The following is a 15,124-nucleotide window of genomic DNA, read 5'->3' as shown; positions in this document are numbered from 1 at the left end:
TTGCAGTAAATTTGGACAAGATGAAGTACTTGCTGTCATCGTGGCTTTTGTAGCCACGTCACTGTTGACGAATATAAATTCGAACTGTGAAGGATTTCGCTCATTTGGGAAGCAGCATTTAAAGCATAAACAATGTCGGCTTAGAAATCAAACGGAGAATATCTCTTGCCAACAAGTGCTTCTTTAGACAATTGAAAAGTAAAGTCCTCTCTCGACGAACAAAATTCTCGCTCTACAAGTCATTCATCATACCTGTCCTGTGGTATGGCTCGGAATCATTAAAGGTGTCGAGAAAAGATGAGATGGCTCTTGGAGTATTAAAGAGAAAAGTTCTCCGGAAGGTTTATAGTCCTATCCGCGATATCGAAGGAGGTATACTGATGAACTATATGACCTTTACGCAGACATGACGATAGTGCAGCGATTGAAAATCCAAAGGCCTCGCTAGCTATGTAGGGCATGTTATACGGATGAACGAATACGCTCCGGAAGTTTGTAAACAGAGGAAAGAGAAAACTTTCACTGAGTAGGGAGAGACAGTTGGAGGAAGATTTGACCTCGCTTGGTGCCCCAATGGTGTCGCAAAACAGGGTTAGCTGACCTCACTGACTCAACGTACTTCGTTTTTATATAAAACTCCAAGAAGTGCTGTATGTTGAAATTTAGCAAGATTTACAGATCGCGCCCTGACACATTTTTTGCTTATATTTTACTCCTTCTATTCTCATTCCATACGAAAAGAGTACAAAAACTGGGAGTAAAATATGAACAAACATGTCTTAAGATACGAACAATGAATTTACGTCATTTCATTCAATCGTCACTTGTAAACAATCAGATTTTCGTACGTATAAAATAAAAACTTCAACCAAAAGATATTACGTAGTAATACTATTTAGGTTTCAACTCGACCCAAATAAACCTTTGAGATAAAAAATGTAGTAGGAGGTAAGAGCGGAGCAAAATACTCCGATTGCAATAAAGTATGAACACTGCGTCAGCAATGAAACATGTAGTCTAAAGCGTGACGTTACGCCGAGAAAATTTATTTCACAGCTAACTATGATTTTTTGCTCTCTCATTTTTTAATACGGGATCTGTTTATTGGTCCATGGGTGTAGACTCTGTATAGATCCTCTGTAAATCCAAGTGAGTGAAGACTATAATATAATGCGCTTAGTTCGCAAGGGAGCAGTACTGGGGTACTTCAACTTATCATGCTCCCTGCAATTGCGCAAAATATTTTCAGTCGGCTAATGCTATAGAGCGAGACCCAAATTAGTAAAATCTTAAAAATATAGGTCAGCCACTCCCTAACTGCCCTCTATTCTACCACAGTTGAAGTCAGGGCTGTAAAAGCCCTAAAACCTCAGTAGCACGTGACACTAACTTATCCACGTGCCTCTGCATAAGTATCTCTCAAAATGGTTTAAGGAATTGAACCAGCCCACCTCTACTTGTAAGTCAAATGCCCCGCCGATGTCTTGAAGTGCGTCTTTGCATTTGTTTTACTATCGAATTTGGAGGTCCAATTTCGTTTTCCTGCCCTAACTATAAGCGTGCTGCGATTACCGCAATAGCTCCGATGGATTCCGTCTGGTATGTACGTACCAATCAGTGAATCAAAGAAAAAATGCGTTAGGTGGCGCATGGATCGAAATAATTAGATACAAATTTGAAAATTTGCAAACCCGCTTTTAAGTAACTTCTCGATGAGCTAGAGACTTGAAATGTCAAACTTAATTCAGAGGTCGATGACAGCCGATGACACGGTACAAAAAGATTCGCTAGGGAGCGCACAGGATGAGATATTTAGAGAAATCATTGAATTGATTTTTATGTAAGTTTTCATTGAGCTACAAGCGTAAAACTTAACAGATATGTAGGTTAAGACACCGAGAAAATGTAAGAAGAGGACAAAATAAAAATAAAATAAAAAATTTTAAACGCTTCCTTTATATAAATGGACAAACCTCAGCGAAAAATGTCTCCTTATATAAAGACATATTCTTGCTAAATTTTGACATAGAGATTGCAAAAATATTTATAAGAAGTAAAAATATAAAGGTGGAGCGCAATTGATTGACTTATAATACCTCATTTCCTACCAACTTTCCAATACAAGTAATGTGCGCTCCACTTTTATATTTACACTTCTCATAAATATTTTTGCAATTTCTATGTAAAAATTTGACAATCAAAGTTTAACAAGAATATGTATTTATAAAAGGAGACATTTATATAAAGGAAATGCTTAACATTTTTTTTATTTTATTGTTCTGTTTGGAGCTTTTCGGCCGATTTTTCTCCATAAAATCTATTTTTATACTCAGTTGAGCAGAGCTCACAGACTATATTAGGTTTGATTGGATAACGGTTGGTTGAACATATATAAAAGAATCGAGATAGATATAGACTTCCATATATCAAAATAATCAGGATCGAAAAAAAATTTGATTGAGCCATGTCCGTCCGTCCGTCCGTCCATCCGTCCGCCCGTTAACACGATAACTTGAGTAAATTTTGAGGTATCTTGATGAAATTTGGTATGTAGGTTCCTGGGCACTCATCTTAGATCGCTATTTAAAATGATCGATATCGGACTATAACCACGCCCACTTTTTCGATATCGAAAATTTCGAAAAACCGAAAAATTGCGATAATTCATTACAAAAGAGAGATAAAGCGACGAAACTTGGTAGATGAGTTGAACTTATGACGCAGGATAGAAAATTAGTAAAATTTTGGACAATGGGCGTGGCACCGCCCACTTTTAAAAGAAGGTAATTTAAAAGTTTGCAAGCTGTAATTTGGCAGTCGTTGAAGATATCATGGTGAAATTTGGCAGGAACATTACACCTATTACTATATGTACACTTAATAAAAATTAGCAAAATCGGAGAAGGACCACGCCCACTTTTAAAAAAAATTTTTTTTTTAAGTAAAATTTTAACAAAAAATTTAATATCTTTACAGTATATAAGTAAATTATGTCAACATTCAACTCCAGTAATGATATAGTTCAACAAAATACAAAAATAAAAGAAAATTTCAAAATGGGCGTGGCTTCACCCTTTTTCATTTAATTTGTCTAGGATACTTTCAACGCCATAAGTCGAACAAAAATTAACCAATCCTTTTGAAATTTGGTAGGGGCATAGATTTTATGACATTAACTGTTTTCTGTGAAAATGGGCGAAATCGGTTGATGCCACGCCCAGTTTTTATACACAGGCGTCCGTCTGTCCTTCCGCATGGCCGTTAACACGATAACTTCAGCAAAAATCGACATATCCTTAATGAACTTAGTTCACGTGCTTACTTGAACTCACTTTATCTTGGTATGAAAAATGAACGAAATCCGACTATGACCACGCCCACTTTTTCGATATCGAAAATTACGAAAAATGAAAAAAATGCCATAATTCTATAACAAATACGTAAAAAGGGATGAAACATGGTAAGATAATTGGATTGTTTTATTGAAGCGAAATATAACTTTAGAAAAAACTTTATAAAATGGTTGTGACACCTACCATATTATGTAGAAGAAAATGAAAAAGTTCTGTAGGGCGAAATAAAAAACCCTTAAAATCTTGGCAGGTATTACATATATAAATAAATTAGCGGTATCCAACAGATAATGTTCTGGGTCACCCTGGTCCACATTTTGGTTGATATCTGGAAAACGCCTTTACATATACAACTACCACCACTCCCTTTTAAAATACTCATTAACACCATTCGTTTGATGCCCACATTGTACAAACAAATTCTAGGGTCACACCTGGTCCACATTTTGGTTGATATCTGGAAAACGCCTTCACATATACAACAACCACCACTCCCTTTAAAAATACTCATTAACACCATTCGTGTGATGCCTATATTGTACAAACAAATTCTAGGGTCACCCCTGGTCCACCTTTATGGCGATATCTCGAAACGGCGTACACCTATGGAACTAAGGATTACTCCCTTTTAAAATACTCATTAACACCTTTCATTTGATACCCATATCGTACAAACGCATTCTAGAGTCAACCCTGATCCACCTTTATGGCTATATCCCTAAATGGCGTCCACCTATATAACTATGGCCCACTCCCTCATAAAATACTCTTTAATGCCTTTCATTTGATACACATGTCATACAAACACATTCCAGGGTTACCCTCGGTTCATTTTCCTACATGGTTATTTTCCCTTATGTTGTCACCATAGCTCTCAACTGAGTATGTAATGTTCGGTTACACCCGAACTTAACCTTCCTTACTTGTTTTTTTTTTTCATTTCAATCAACGCGCTTCGACGCATATTCGCGTTTTCCTTAGGATTCAAATTTACATTTTTGAAAATACGAAATACAAAGTTATTAAATACAGGCATATTAATTTGTTACATATAAAACTGAAACATAAAATTCGTCTAGTTATTGAGCACATATAAACATATATGTGACCCGGTCTATGAAAAGGTGGCTTAAGCCAAAAAAAAAAGAGCTACTACTACTAAAAAACTGAAGAAATGCATTGTTTATCTTTAACAGCTGTTTCTCGCAAATTCTTTTTTGAGTCATAAGCCACATTTTCAAAAACTGGGTCACATATACACATAAAATTAACAAACAGATACGGCTTTTAACGCTCGCCAAAACGAAGATCCTGATCGAATGTCTAACCCAAATTTTTGGATGTAAGACAGTTGGTAGCGGAATTCCATCGACTTTGATGTCCAATTTAATCCACATTTGTTTTTTCCACCGTAAGTATATCTAATCTACTATTTTCCTACGAACCAGGTTTAGGCTAAGACCTCTTCCCATACCACGGCAAAAAAAGTCTTATCATCCCTCAATTAAATTATATAGACACTCAAGTTTGGAGCTGGTTTCCGATCTCCCCCATCGCAGAATAATGCAGCCTTACTAGAGACTGTATGCCTTCATCTCTATGGTAAGTAATCCGATAGATTAGATTAGCCCCAAGAAAAGTGAAAGTAGCCTTATGAAAGGAAATTGTTAAAAATTGTTAATTTGAATTTTTAACACTCGCTGAATTTAAGCGGTTTTCATACTCACGAATAAGGTATGGCGATTCTTATCTTATAAAAAGTTTCGGATATAAAAATATCCCATTTTTTTATACTCAGCTGAGCAGAGCTCACAGAGTATATTAACTTTGTTCGCATAACGGTACCCCGTAACGGCATAAACTTATCGAGATAGATATAGACTTCTATATATCAAAATGATCTGTGCGAAAAAAGAAATTCATTTAGCCATGTCCGTCCGTCCGTCTTTCCGTAAACACGATAACTTGAGTAAATTTTGAGGTATCTTGATGAAATTTGGTATGTAGGTTCCTGGGCGCTCATCTCAGATTGCTATTTAAAATGAACGATATCGGACTATAACCACGCCCACTTTTTCGATATCGAAAATTTCGAAAAACCGAAAAATTGCGATAATGCATTACAAAAGAAAGATAAAGCGACGAAACTTGGTAGATGAGTTGAACTTATGACGCAGGATAGAAAATTAGTAAAATTTTGGACAATTGGCGTGGCACCGCCCACTTTTAAAAGAAGGTAATTTAAAAGTTTTGCAAGCTGTAATTTGGCAGTCGTTGAGGATATCATGATGAAATTTGGCAGGAACATTACTCCTACTACTATATGTGTGCTAAATGAAAATTTGCAAATCGGATGACAAACACGCCCACTTAAAAAAAAAAATTTAAATGTCAAATTTTAACAAAAAATTTTATATATTTACATTATATAAATAAATTAAGTCAACATTCATCTCCAGTAATATGATGCACCTAATTCAAAAATACAAGAAAATTTCAAAATGGACGTGGTTTCGCCCTTTTTCATTTAATTTGTCTAGAATATTGTAATGCCATAAGTCGAAAAAAAATTTACCAATCCTTGTGAAATTTGGTAACGGCATAGATTCTATGAAGATAACTATTTACTGTGAAAATGGACGAAATCGGTTGAAGCCACGCCCAGTTTTTATACACAGTCGAGCGTCTGTCCTTCCGCTCCGCCTTTAACACGATAACTTGAGAAAAAATCGATATATCTTTACTAAACTTATTTCACGTACTTATCTGAACTCACTTTATCTTGGTAATAAAAATGGGCGATCCGACTATGACCACGCCCACTTTTTCGATATCGAAAATTTCGAAAAATAAAAAATTCCATAATTCTATACCAAATACGAAAGAGGAATGAAAAATAGTGATTGGATTGGTTTTTTGACGCAAAATATAACTTTAGAAAAAACTTTGTAAAATGGGTGTGACACCTACCATATTAACTAGAGGAAAATGACAGATGATTTTCTGGGTCACCCTGGTCCACATTTTGGTCAATATCTCGAAAACGCCTTCTTTTATACAACTTAGGGCTACTCCTTTTTAAAATACACATTAGCACCTTTCATTTGATACCCATATCGTACAAATGCATTCTAGAGTCACCCCTGGTCCACCTTTAGGGCGATTTCTCGAAAAAGCGTACACCTATAGAAGTATGGCCCATTCCCTTTTAAAATACTCACTCTTTAATACCTTCCATTTGATACCCGTGTCATACAAACACATTCCAGGGTTACCCTAGATTCATTTTCCTAAATGGTTATTTTCCCTTATTTTGTCTCCAAAGCTCTCAGCTGGGTATGTAATGTTCGGTTACACCTGAACTTAACCTTCCTTCCTTTGTATTCAGTTTTTACTAAATCTTCAGAGTTGTTGTTTCCATCATGGCTTTCACCTATATGTTACTTTTCCACGGCAGCCGTAGTTAGAACTTGATTTGATACATCAACTTCCGGCGCCGTACCTACGATTTTGACATTAGTCCATCGAATTTGGAAAAACATGGAACTTTTATTTATGTTTGTAGATATGTGACCATGATGCCACCTTGTATGGTTCCGCCATGCTTGGAAGTGAAAATCTATTGACATTTTAGAACAAACAATACTAACCTCCGTATTACGAAAATCTTTAAGAATTGAATTTAAATTTTTATACAGACATAAACAGTAATATTTAACATGCAAATGCACCAACAACGTTGTGATCCTGATATTTATCTAGTTCAATTTCTGATCCGTTCTGTTCGTTTCGTTTTCTGTAGTCGATTTTTTTACAGCTAACAACTTTTGAGTTGGTAGCACTCGTGGCTCAACTATATGGTTGGCTTATCTCTACAGCAACAACATACCTTTGTTCAGATTGTCAAAATCAACGTATTTGTGTTAGACGAATGGAATGGAATGAAAACATAAAACTTAGCAGTTTTTGTATGTAGGAAGAAAATGTTGTCAATGTGTTGGTTTCATTTTGAGTTTGCCATTTCATTCTGACAATCCCTACTCCAGTGAAATGAAAAAAATAAAATCAGCTGATGAGATGAGCCAACCATACAATTGAGCCATGGTAGCACTGAAATAAATATGTGTATACATAAAAGATTTCGCCATATTTAAAAGCGAAAACACGGAAAGAGTAAACAACTTGAAGAAAATATAAGGAAAATAAATAGTCTGTTTACGTGCGAAACTATTTAAATGTTAATAATTCTATCAGCATCTTAAATTTTTGTATACGTTTCTTCTTCTTATTTAAAAAAAATAATGTTTTATATTAGTTCTACCAGCTCTCATTAAGTGGATCCAGATCGTTCCAATGAGATTTGCTCGTGAGCCAGAGATCGATAACTCAATAGAACGCTCCTAACAACTTTGGAATATATAGCACTTAGGGCACCTTATTTGCAGTAATTGAGAGAAAATGGTTGCTTTTATTTAAGTATTTAGTTATTTAGTACTCTTTATATTTTGGTATGCACTGTGTTCTTACGGATATTGGCCCATGATTATGTGTAGAGCTGTGTTAGGTTATCTCATTACAACATATATCTCATTGGCACGTGAGTAGTATTACCATCCTTTGAGTTGAGTATTTTTACAGTTGAATTCACAAAGTTCGATTCCACCCCGATATATATAAAAATTGGTGCAGCTTTGTTTATACTTGCTGGCATAATAGTTTTTGAATATTTGCCAGGGAGCGAAACAAACGCCCGAACACATGATTGGATCGCCGCCATTTTATTTTTGGCCAATTCTGCCATCTTTTTGGTTGATTTCATTGTTGTGCTGAGTAAGTAATTTTTATTAAGTTATATCTTTCTGTATGATCACTTTTTTAATTTTATAGAGGGTAGAAGCACGTAGGTAGATTAATCCCTATATGTTGTTTCGCTGTACGATTCGTTGATTGCCATACGACTTTTTATATACATATATTTGAAACTAAAGCAACTACAAATCCTGATATGGACCGTTTTGATGCTGATCAAAATAGTCGTATCTATTATTATTTTTTATTTAATATGTAATATATGAGAATATATCTCATTGTAATATATTCAAAATCATGGCGAGTAAATAATTAATTTCACAACAAGTCCAACAATTGTTTCGATTATGCCTTATGCTGAACGAAGTCTGAGGCTCGTACATCTCTTCAACAAGTTTGAATCGATACCCACTATTGACACCACATGCAGGTTTACAAATCTTTAGATTGTCAAATTTATTCATCGTGCATGCGCGTAAAAAAAGAGAAGCATATAATAAGAGACTACGTATCCAGTTTTAATGGCCTCTTTTTAATGAAACCTGAAAAAGGTAATTGTATTTACATAGGCTCTTTTTAGGCATGCCTACTAGAGGTTTACGCCGATCCCTTTATCGGCGGCGGCGGCGTGGGTGGCGCTCCGGCGTACGCCGGTGTTCTTACTTTAAAAAGCTTGATATTTCTATTTAAAAAAATTATATTTAGGAAAGGTTTTGTTTGTATGTATTTAAGGAAATCAACGTGTTGGCGATTTCGGAAAGATCCGGGGTTTTTTCCTCAAGAACTTGCAGACCGTTCAAATATTTTCGGGAGTAGCTCCTTGCGGGGGGATTTTCCCTCGTTCACTTACTCCAGAGAGGCTTCGAACCTAACCCCGGTCATTGGAATTGGTACTGCTGCGTCTGCTGAAAAGAAACAGAGATACATAAAATAGTCACACTTTTGTCTGTATATGTCGTTCAAAGCGTAGTTTCATCTAGGGTTAACTCCTAATAATCCTCGCGAACACAATTTCCTTAAATCATTTGTGGCTCCTTGGCGGTCACGCACAAAGGCGACTTACGGTTGCTATTAATGTTCTATTAATACTCATGACTATTGTGGCACAGAGCGCCCTAGTTTTTTCGGCTGTTTTAAGAGCTACAATTCCCGATGTACGAACAGCAGCAATCCCGACCACCAGTCGCTATAACGCCTCCTGACCCTCACACCATATGCCAGCACAGAAGCTATAGGACTTCGAACTCATACCTTCTTCAACGTCACTTTCCTAGAAGCTCTAGGCGTAGCTCCGAAGACTTTCCAACGGATGCTTTTGTCGAGCTATGCTTCCAAACTACACCAGAGAAGCACCTTGAAAGGTTAGGGAGTGACTATTCAGCCAAGGATGCCGCCCTCGAAATCATAGGCAGTCCAAGTGGATGTCATTGCGTAACTCAGGGGTGAGAATCGTATAATCCTCGGCGCATCTACATAATTAAAATTTTACAAGGATCCTGGATAAAATTTTTAAAATGCAGACCAAAGTTTGCAGACGTTTGTGTTCACAACATTGATTTCAAGTCTCCGTTAAATCAAAAGTATATTTTAGAATGAAAGTCGACCGATTTTAAGTTGAAAGATGTTAAGTCTTGTTTTCCGGCCTTATGATATAAGAGTTCATTATGGATGACCGCGTAGCTTAAGTTTTCAGACTAGTTCGTGGCACACACGGTCATTAGTTCGACTGTCATGGGAAAGCTTTTACTTCACCACTTTGAGTGTTCTTACGAAGGACAAAGCCTCAACTGGTAAATATATGTGCCTACGTATTCACATTTGTAAAACGAGCCGTAACGTGTAGGTGATATTTAAACTTGGTTCATAGGCTGTAATCAATGTGATTCACTCCATGGGACTAGTTTTGGATAGGGCCGCCAACTTTAGGAAATGTCAAACCGGGAGCCTTGGATGTTGAAGGATGAAGTGTGAAAATCAAAATTAACATTTCAGACGCTTTGTATAGTTTCGCAAATAAATAACAGATGTTTGAGTGTAAGCCCAAGATATTTTTCAAACCCTTCTCAACTTAAGTATGAGGTAAGAATCATTTCAAAGGAGTGTTTATGCCCCTAGAACCTACTAAAGGATTTTGCATCACTGATTTCGCTTATTCTTTCAGCCAATCACTTGTTGCAATCGGCCTTAGATCTCTTCGGAGGTTATCGCGCCTTACATTTATTTTTTTTTTTTAAACGCAATATAAATTTTTTTTAAAAATCGGCACCTTTTTTGAGTATTTTGCTTTTTTTAACGACTTGAGGACAATTTTAAACATGTTCGCCGTAGGTCATTTTATTTGAATTCATTGGTCATTATTAATAAAAAAAATATGCAAGGTGAGCACATAAATTTATTATAAAACTTTTCTTTTAGTGTTATGTTTTAATAACTTGGTAAATTCGGCGACGGAAAGTCCGTGTTAAGCTGACATCGAAAACGCCTGTTTTTTTTAAATAACTTTTGAACAGTTAGAAAGAGTTAAATTTCGCAATTAGTTTCTTATAACTTGGAGTGATGCGCATCCGTTATATATACCACTTTCGACCATATCCGACCAATTTTCGACATGAACAATAAATGGCCTAAACAGTCTTAAACGAGAAAATATAATAACGCGCCGGACGCCGCTGCCGCCCATATTTTTGACATTCGGCGGCGGCGTGCGAAAAACGACCAAAATCGGCGGCGGCGTATATCTCTAATACCTACACAGACCTAACATACAAAACCCATCTTCACGTCGTCCAAAAAAAAAGGGGGGTAAGTATTGTGCAGAACTTTTGATATGCCCATACTTCATAGAAACTGTAACAGATCCGTGCAAAAAAAAATATATATATAAATCTTATTGATATTGATATCCCAACAATTCAATCAACAAACACCATCAGTTGATATCATCAGATTTAGCCAAAACCTCATCTGATTTAATTTCTTCATTTCCTCTCAATTTATTTTCTTATTTTAATTTTTTGTATAATAACAATACTAAAACTAATATCACTTAATACAGTGCGTAGAAAAAACATATATATAAAAGCTGTTTTTAATATCGATTCAGATCATAGGTATTTTTTGGTATTTCCTTGATAACTGGCACCGTGCGGCGACTGTGAAATGAAAGTAAAGACAGAAAATAAAAAAAGATATAGTACAATTGAACACATATTCAATAGAAATAAATACTAACCAAACAATGGCACCAAAGATGAAACAAATAAAACAGTAAAGGCACTATAAGCACTAGAAGAATTAATAAAAAATAAACAGCAAACAAATAATATTTTGCAAACAACCAACTTAAGAGAGAAGCTCTACACAAAACTTACAATTTTTCACTCTTTAACCATTTCGCCCATACTGAACAGTACATCTCAAAAAAAATTATGTTCTCTATATTCTCTATATCCCAATTATATACTCCCAGCAGGTCATGTGACCTAGAATTATGAAGCGACCCTATTGTGCGAAAATACCGTTCTTCACTTTTTGAGTGATCCTTATGGGAAATTTAACGCTCTTTCCAATTGAAGAATCCTTTTAACGCGTTTTTCTCGAAAACTCGTTTTTGTTTAATAGGCTTATTTCATGGTTCCAGGTCACATATTATACACTCCTAATGGTTTCGGACCTAAGTATAAACTCAATATAATATTAAATGTACAAATTTTCTCACGTAGCTTTGTACTTAGCTATTTTTTTTTTTTTATATTTTGGAAGTTAAAAGAGTATTTGTAGCAAGGCCACAGGTTGGATATTTTTCTCAGCATCCATTTCATTTAAACCAGTGGTCACCAAAATTGAAGCTGTCATTGTGTTGATAAAATTATCACCATCGTAATGATGCTGGTTTAGTCGTTGATTAACGAGCAACGAGGCAAGACATATGCACTCAAACTTATCAAAATGCAACGCAAATAAACAACAGCCTTCTCCTATATTGCTAGAACGATTGCTCAGCGAATACTAAACAAAAGAGAATGTGTGAAAGTAGGGGGCATAATTTTTCCATTAGTTGACAGAGCACATACGAATAAAAAGGAAATCTTGCGAACCCTATAATTAGTTATATTGGGACATAATATCACATTTAAAAGCCTTATAAGGATTATATATCCCACGATAACGGTAAAGATATCCAACTTTCGTCCATCCCACACATGTTGTTGTTGTTGTTGTAGCGATAAGGTTGCTCCCCGAAGGCTTTGGGGAGTGTTATCGATGTGATGGTCCTTTGCCAGATACAGATCCGGTACGCTCCGATAACACAGCACCATTAAGGTGCTAGCCTGACCATCTCGGGAACGATTTATATGGCCACATTAAACCTTCAGGCCATCATCCCTCCCTCCCCACCCCTAAGTTCCATGAGGAGCTTGGGTCGGCAGAGCCTCCTCTGTTAGTGAAACAGGATTCGCCGCGTATAGGTGAGGTTGACAATTGGGTTTGGAGAAGCTGTATATTGCGCTGGCAACCTGAAGAGTTGCGCTATACAGCCCCATAAATCTGGTATTTTAGTCGCCTCTTACGACAGGCATACCTACCGGGGGTATATTCTGACCCCTTAACCCGCTATGGGGTCCATTCCACACATCTTATATCTCAGTTGTTGTTGTAGCGATAAGGATGCTCCCTGAAGATTTTGTTGCATTTTTCGTTTCTTCTTGTCTATTTATACAAAGAAAGAACTCAAAAAATTGTCATCTTCTTTTTACCTTCTCCTTTTGTTGCATTGTCACGGTGACCTGAACTATATGTAAGGTTTCATATTTCTAGTCCAATGTCGCTTAAAAATCCATCCTAGGATTCCACAATTCTAAATGGACTTTTTAATATCTCTAAATATCTTGATCCCTGCCCCATCTAGGAAACTCCTTTGTCCTTAATATTACAAGCAAATAGAGCCCAACGTTTCAGGTCTCTGGGTTATCGAGAAGTTCCTTAAAACTCAATTTTTTTTTAATTTTCACGGTCCCTGGATCGTCTAGCGAAAACTTTATTCCATTATGTTGTATTGTCAATGGGGTTCTGAAGTATATTCTTATGTTCAGTAATAAAAGCTCTACGGGAAGTTACTCAAATAGTGGTCGTAAGATGCCACATTTTGTAAATGGACTCGCTAAATATGTTGTTGTTATAGCGATAAAGACTCGCCCCTAAAGCGCCAAACACTCGACACGAACATTTCCGCGAACATTCCGCAATCTTGTTCGCAGCTTTGGTCATACACCATACGAACTTTTGGCCGAACATTAGTTCTCTTTTAGACAGCGATGAATACGAACAACAATTGTGCTGCAGCAATATTGCTCGCTGTGGCAATTAAGCGTAAAAAAAAGAGAGAAGATCGCAAAAAAAGAATTTGGTTCAAGGATTGGTTTAAAAACGAACAGTTCTTGGATAAAGTGAGCTTATTATAGAACTGGAATTGACGTCACAAAATGATTTTAAAAATTACGTTCGTATGAGCAAGGCAACATTTGACCAACTTTTACAAACAAATTTTGTCACTTATAACGAAACGGGATACAATAATGAGAGAAGCGATTCCCCCTCATCACCGCCTTGCTTTAACTTTGCGCTTTCTAGCTAGTGGCAATAGCTTTGAAGACTTAAAATTTTTGACAGCAATTGCGCCACAAACGATTGATTCACGCCGGTATTGCGCCCGCAAACTACTCATTTTTTTTATAACTGTATCCTTTGTGGCATCAGGATCTACTTCTTTTAATTTTTCGATTAAAGTCGCATAATCATTATTCTTTTTAATTCTATTACAATAATCTTTGCTTTTTACTTGCCACAATGATGGCAAAGATTTATACATTTCAATAAATTAACTCAGAAAATTTTTATTGTCCATTTTACTTTTCCGCGCACGTCTCTTCCGTTCAGAAATTACTACGATTATGAGCTATTTCGCCATACATGCACGAACAGTTCGCGCAAATGTTCGCCAAAAATTAAAATATTTTGATTTTTGGCGAACATTTACGCGAACTGGCAAACACCACCATACACGACAGAAAAGGTCGCAGAAACATGACATAACGGGAATGTTCGCGGAAATGTTCGTGTCGTGTATTTGGCGCTTAAAGCTTTGGGGAGTGTTATCGATGTTTATGATCCTTTGCTGGATATAGATCCGGTACGTTCCGGTAAAAATCACCATTAAGGTACTAGCCCAACCATCTCGTGAATATTAATATGACCCCATTAAACCTTCTAGGCCATCCCGCCCTCCCCATTGGGGCTGCTAGAGCCTCGCCTGCTAAATATGTGTATGACACTCATATGTGTAACAGGATTCCCCTCGCGTAGGTTGACAATTGGGATGCGGAAGCTTTAAAGCTTAGTATTGCGCTTATCAACGACTTGAATGCAACTTTCTAAATATCTCGATCCCTGTCGCATCTAGAACACTCTTTTATACTAAATATTGTATTGCAATAAAACCCGACGCTTTGTTCAAAGTTTCAGGTCACTGGGTTATCGGTAGAATCCTTACAACTTGAAAGCAACATTTCCAAGTTCGGACATTTTTTATAATTTTCACTATCCCGGGTCTACCTAGCAAAGTTTTTTTTGCCTCATGTTAAATTGTCATCGGGTTTCGATGTGTGTTCCAAGTTTCAAAACTCTACCTCACCTGGAAGTTACTCAAAAATGGATTGCAAAATTCTCCAATTTTATATGGAAATAGGCGGAAATATATCAAAGGAAACTAATATTAAGGAAGTAAAATTACTTTTTTAATGCCCCTATTACCGTTTACAACTCAAGTCTGATTGGGTTGAAATTTCGCAATTTGGTATTACGGATTACAACTCAACCTCTCAAAAAAAATGTAGTTTTTGGTGAAAATGTTGGTGATTGACATGTCGCGAATACGGAAAACATTCGCGTGATCATTCCAATCC

The sequence above is a fragment of the Eurosta solidaginis genome, chromosome 4 (assembly GCF_040869045.1).
Source record: "Eurosta solidaginis isolate ZX-2024a chromosome 4, ASM4086904v1, whole genome shotgun sequence".
In the NCBI taxonomy this organism is placed as follows: Eukaryota; Metazoa; Arthropoda; class Insecta; order Diptera; family Tephritidae; genus Eurosta; species Eurosta solidaginis.
Note: the sequence above shows the minus strand (reverse complement) of the source record.